Genomic DNA, 6,000 nt, shown 5'->3' with positions numbered 1-6,000 from the left:
GGAGGACGAAACGGAATATAGAGTGTAGAAATTGAACAGAAGTGCGTAGTTGCTGATAGCGTGATTGAAACACACAGGTGCATAGGGATCCGGTACAGCGTGTCGACCAGCCCGAGTGAAACCTTATCTACGCGTGCAAGTGAGTGTAACTCAAAAGAGTGAGTGAATGTACAGAACAGAACATGCTGATGAAAGCTTACAATGTGAGTCGAGTGCCCAGGATTGAACACAGTGGGACTGTCGCGAAACGCTAAAAAATAAGGAAAAGACGCTTAATACCCCAATAATCAAAATAGTGCCTAAATAAAAAGTGAAACATGCGTATTTCTTACCGAAAAGAACTGCAGAAATGCAGTGTGTCAATGCCCGGTGCGATGAGGAAAGTGAATGTCGGCGTCTTGTGGGCGCCCGTGATATAAGTGAAGGGCCGAGGAACTAGAAATAGAAAAAGGACCGGTGTGTGAGTGCTCATGGTCGGCCATATTGGAGTGTGGAGGAAAATATGTGGAAAAACCAGAATTACGAGACTCGGCGAATTGCCTAAGGTCCATTGAAACAAACTGGCGCCATGATGGTTAAAATAGAATGACAATAAAGGCGCAAAATGAATACATCAAGATAATGAAGTGAGCTCAATCGTGCGAGGAGAAAGCTTACACATAGCAGCAACAGATGTAAGTGAATAGTGACAAATCAGTTAAGAGACATGTTAGAACATTTCAAAGGGAGCACATACAGTTGCCTATTAAAGGAAACATGCCAGTTCGAATTTATCATTGAGACCCAGTGGGGTCAAGGTCTGCATGAACCAAATCCAATGTGTCTCACGTTGAGACAAGTATTTATTGCAGTCTCTGTCCGGTCGTAAGTCAATGATTTCAAGTACCCCACATCTCAGTTGCGCAATGTTGTGTTTGAGGTTACGCCAATGCTCAGCAATAGGAGAACTCGTGGTTTGGGTCCTGATTCGACTTTTGTGTTCATTAATCCGGACTCGTAAAGGTCTCTCAGTTTTACCTATGTAGAATAGGCCACATGGGCATTTAATGAAATACACTAGGTGATGACTAGTGCAAGTGGCGTTGAATCTGAGGTGAATGGGTTTACCAGACCTAGGGTGGTGAATGATGTTGCCTTTTACCATGTTACTGCAATTTGAGCAATTCATGCAAGATGACATGCCTTTGTATGTAACTGGAGAAATCGGTTGAGTATTTAAAATCTCTTTAAGGTTTCTTGCTCTCTTGTAGGCAAACATGGGTATCTCTTGAAATAGATCTTTGAAATCAACTTCTGATTGTAGAAGAGACCATCTGTTAGTTCTGATGTTTTTCAACTGCAATGATTGAGTGGAGTAAGTGGAAACAAACACTTCTCTCTTTGAGGTTAACTCTTAAAAAGAACTACAACCAATGGTTTCATCTTGTCATTTCCTTCAATTGTACAACATGTACAGCATTTTTTCTTCTAAAAATTTGATTAACTGAACACCATTGCAAAACTTTTTGATTTACACTCCTTCGAGTGATCACGCTGTGCACAAGGCTACTTCGACCCACGTCCAGTATTTCTTTGAACTTAACGACAAAGGGTTTGCAGGACCCTTTTCCTTGTGGCACGCAACTGATTAACATTGATGACTTGTACCTCTATTGGTATCCACATTGATTATCTGATTTAATTGAGTGCATTCAGGTTGCTCCCTTCTACATGAGTAAGATAATGTGCAGTCCCAAGAGACTAGATAGGGACAGTTAATGGAACATCACATTTTCTTTCATAAATGAACAGTACACTGAAGAATCACTGGTAAATGCTAAGTACATTTGAAAAAATTTGTTTTAAAATTAAAAAGCTAATCTAGTGCAAATGATGTGAGCTTTTGCCACAAAGAGATAAACATTAAGGTAGGAAGGACATTTATGATTAATGTGAACAATAGAAAGTATTCCTCTAGCACATTAGTAGCATGTCAATACTTAAAATCCACTTTGAGTTTCAAAAATGGTGTGCACTCACATACCTTATTTACAGAATGATAAGTTCTATTTTCATCCTTTTTTTAAATTTTATTTAAGAAGTTTTATATAGTGCTGGCTCCACCCAGGAGTATCAAAGCACTTAACATTGGTATGATGATGTTAAGGGAATGCAGAACAGTTGTTCCAAATGCAGCATTCATACATGGTGGACTAAAAGAGTATATTGAGTGCTATAGACAAATTGGTGAAAAAAACGAAAGCAAGGGCAGTTAAAAAAAAAGCATGAAAAAGATGACGTAACAAATTATACTGCAGTACACATGGGGTAGGCTCAATGGTCAGAATACAGCTAGCGGGGTTGAGCGTGTGAGAGGGGTGGGATGGGGATGTTACGATGGGGAGAGGAGGGAAGCAGGGTGGAGAGGGGTCGGGAAGGTGATGTATCGGTGAGAGGGGGAGAAGGTAGGGGTATTAGGGAGGAGGGAGAGTATTGCATGTACAGTAAGAGAGGGCGTATGTACCCCAATATTTGCCGAGCAGGTGTATTTGAAGGCCTTTTTTTAAACTGACATACAAAGGGTTACCTCGTAGATGTTTAGGGAGGGCTTCCAGATGCTGGAGGCCTTACCAGAGAAGGAGCGGATTGAGAGGCTATTTTTTTCAAAGGAGTGGGGATGAGGTCCAGAGAGTTGGTGCTTCTAAGCGGGTGGGCGCAACCCGCTTTGTTGAGTTTGTTTGAGAGGTAGAGCGAGGTCTTTTGATAAAGGGATTTATGCATAATGCAGGCAATTTTATGGGAGGATCTGCCTTTGATAGAAAGCCATTTAAGGTCCTTGAGGGCAGGTGAGATGTGGTTGTAACCCACAGTTGGTTGTTAGCTGGGACGCTAGGTTGAGAACAGATTTAAGTGGGGCAAGGCGAACTTGGGGAGTTACGGAGAGTAAAGCGTTTCCGTAGTCAATTTTCAAGAGGACTAGAGATTGGACAACCAATTTGAAATCATCCGATGAAATAAAAGGCTTGATTTTTTGGAGATGTCGGAGTGTGAACAGTGCTCCCATTGCCGAATTTTTTATATGGGAATTGAGCGTTAACTTACTGTTGATGGTGATGCCAAGAGATTTTACTGATTCAGCAAGGGAGACAGAACAGTTTAGGGCATTAAGGTCAGCGATCCATGTTTGAATGGGGAGAGGGTTGTTTTTAGGAGAGAAAAGAATTATTTCAGTTTTGTTTGGATTGAGTTTGAGATGATTGGTGTAGAACCAGGATTGAATCTTGGTTAGGGCAGTGTTGAGGTGTAAGATATCTGAGTGGGATTTAATTTTATAGTAGAGTTGGGTATCATCAGCATACAGGTGATAGTTAATTTTGTCTTGTTTAAGTTTGAGGGTGAGGGGTTCCATAAAGAGGTTTAAGAGAGCCGGAAGAGAGGGTAGATCCTTGGGGGACACTGAGGGAGACAGGTGTGGGGGAAGAGGGGCAGTCTTGAATTTTAATTTGTTGGGTTCTGTTTTGGAAGTAGGAGGCAAACTAGTTTCGGACAGTGCCATTAAGGCTGAAACGATCTTTGAGTGCATAAGTAAGGCTGAATGGTTAGCTGTATCAAATGCAGCAGTGAGGTCCAGAAGAATGAGTAGGCAGGTCTCTCTCTCTTATCCAGGACTAGGTGGATGTCATCCACTATATTAAGCAATGCAGTTTCTGTGCTGCAGCCTTTGGGGAAGCCGGATTTCAGAGGGTCGAGCAGGTCGTAAGTGTCAATGTGTTTATCCAATTGAAGAAGGGCACATTTTGAAGGGCTTTGGAGAGAAGGGGGAGGTTGGAGATTGGGCGGAGGCTGTTAGGGTCATTAGGATCGGCCTTGGGGTTTTTAGGGAAGGGTGTGATTTGTCTGAGTTGGAGGGAGACAGGGACGCACCCCGTAGAAAGGGAGGAGTTATTGATATTGGTCCAATAAGGGACGATGACGTGCTTTAGATCTTGGACGAGGGTAGAGGGGAGAGGACGGTTTCAATTTGGATAAGATGTTAAAGGCTTCCAGTTCAGAAACGGAGTAGAAATTCTGCCAGGAATCTCTATTCTATTAAATCAATGATGAAATATAAATATAATGAAAAGCAACAAATAAATACTACAAGTATTCTTGTAAGTTTGGTTATCACATGTGCAGCAACAGAACACCATGACAAAGAGTGTGCATTTGATTTGATCACAAGAAATAACTTTTGATGAAATAATTAGCACATGTCATGTACAGAAGGGATGTCAAATAAGAGGTATTTAGACCCTAAAAGGAGAAGAAAAAATATTGGTTCATATTATCAAGGGGGGTTATCTGCGCTTTTTTGGATTTAAAAGCCAAGAAAGCGGAGACAGGAGAGGGCTAAAGAACGGTGATGGATTAAACCCAGATCTTTTGACTGGGTGTGAGTGTTTGATTGTTTCAGATGCTCAGTCCGTCACCACCTGCTTTTGTACCGCTTTTGTAAATATTTTTGTCCACCCTAAGCGTGGAAGGGTATTCTCAGATGTGAGACCCTTGCTCATTGCACCATCAGGATTCAAGCAAACCGGGCCGAAGACGGCTGTAATGCCAGAAACCGGTCCCCGGGAGCTTGTTTCCTTCCCAGTGTAAGAATTGGCTTCTGTAGTTTGGTTTGTCCTGTTCCCATCATGCACTGGGACAGGAACAGACTAATTTGCATACAGCCAGGTTCTGAAACTGGGATGGTGCAGTGAGCTAAAAAACGGTGTTGGATCTAGCCCTGATCTTTTGACTGGGTGAGAGCTTTCTGCTTAATTGAGAGACTCTGTCCCTCACCACCCCTTTTTGTAAATATTTTTGTCCACCCTAAGCGTGGAAGGGTATTCTCAGATGTGAGACCCTTGCTCATTGCACCATCAGGATTCAAGCAAACCGGGCCGAAGACGGCTGTAATGCCAGAAACCGGTCCCCGGGAGCTTGTTTCCTTCCCAGTGTAAGAATTGGCTTCTGTAGTTTGGTTTGTCCTGTTCCCATCATGCACTGGGACAGGAACAGACTAATTTGCATACAGCCAGGTTCTGAAACTGGGATGGTGCAGTGAGCTAAAAAACGGTGTTGGATCTAGCCCTGATCTTTTGACTGGGTGAGAGCTTTCTGCTTAATTCAGAGACTCTGTCCCTCACCACCCCTTTTTGTAAATATTTTTGTCCACCCTAAGCGTGGAAGGGTATTCTCAGATGTGAGACCCTTGCTCATTGCACCATCAGGATTCAAGCAAACCGGGCCGAAGACGGCTGTAATGCCAGAAACCGGTCCCCGGGAGCTTGTTTCCTTCCCAGTGTAAGAATTGGCTTCTGTAGTTTGGTTTGTCCTGTTCCCATCATGCACTGGGACAGGAACAGACTAATTTGCATACAGCCAGGTTCTGAAACTGGGATGGTGCAGTGAGCTAAAAAACGGTGTTGGATCTAGCCCTGATCTTTTGACTGGGTGAGAGCTTTCTGCTTAATTCAGAGACTCTGTCCCTCACCACCCCTTTTTGTAAATATTTTTGTCCACCCTAAGCGTGGAAGGGTATTCTCAGATGTGAGACCCTTGCTCATTGCACCATCAGGATTCAAGCAAACCGGGCCGAAGACGGCTGTAATGCCAGAAACCGGTCCCCGGGAGCTTGTTTCCTTCCCAGTGTAAGAATTGGCTTCTGTAGTTTGGTTTGTCCTGTTCCCATCATGCACTGGGACAGGAACAGACTAATTTGCATACAGCCAGGTTCTGAAACTGGGATGGTGCAGTGAGCTAAAAAACGGTGTTGGATCTAGCCCTGATCTTTTGACTGGGTGAGAGCTTTCTGCTTAATTCAGAGACTCTGTCCCTCACCACCCCTTTTTGTAAATATTTTTGTCCACCCTAAGCGTGGAAGGGTATTCTCAGATGTGAGACCCTTGCTCATTGCACCATCAGGATTCAAGCAAATCGGGCCGAAGATGGCTGTAATGCCAGAAACCGGTCCCCGGGAGCTTGTTTCCTTCC

Source organism: Lissotriton vulgaris, chromosome 3_1 (assembly GCF_964263255.1).
Source record: "Lissotriton vulgaris chromosome 3_1, aLisVul1.2, whole genome shotgun sequence".
Taxonomy (NCBI): Eukaryota; Metazoa; Chordata; class Amphibia; order Caudata; family Salamandridae; genus Lissotriton; species Lissotriton vulgaris.
This window is presented reverse-complemented; position numbering follows the sequence as displayed.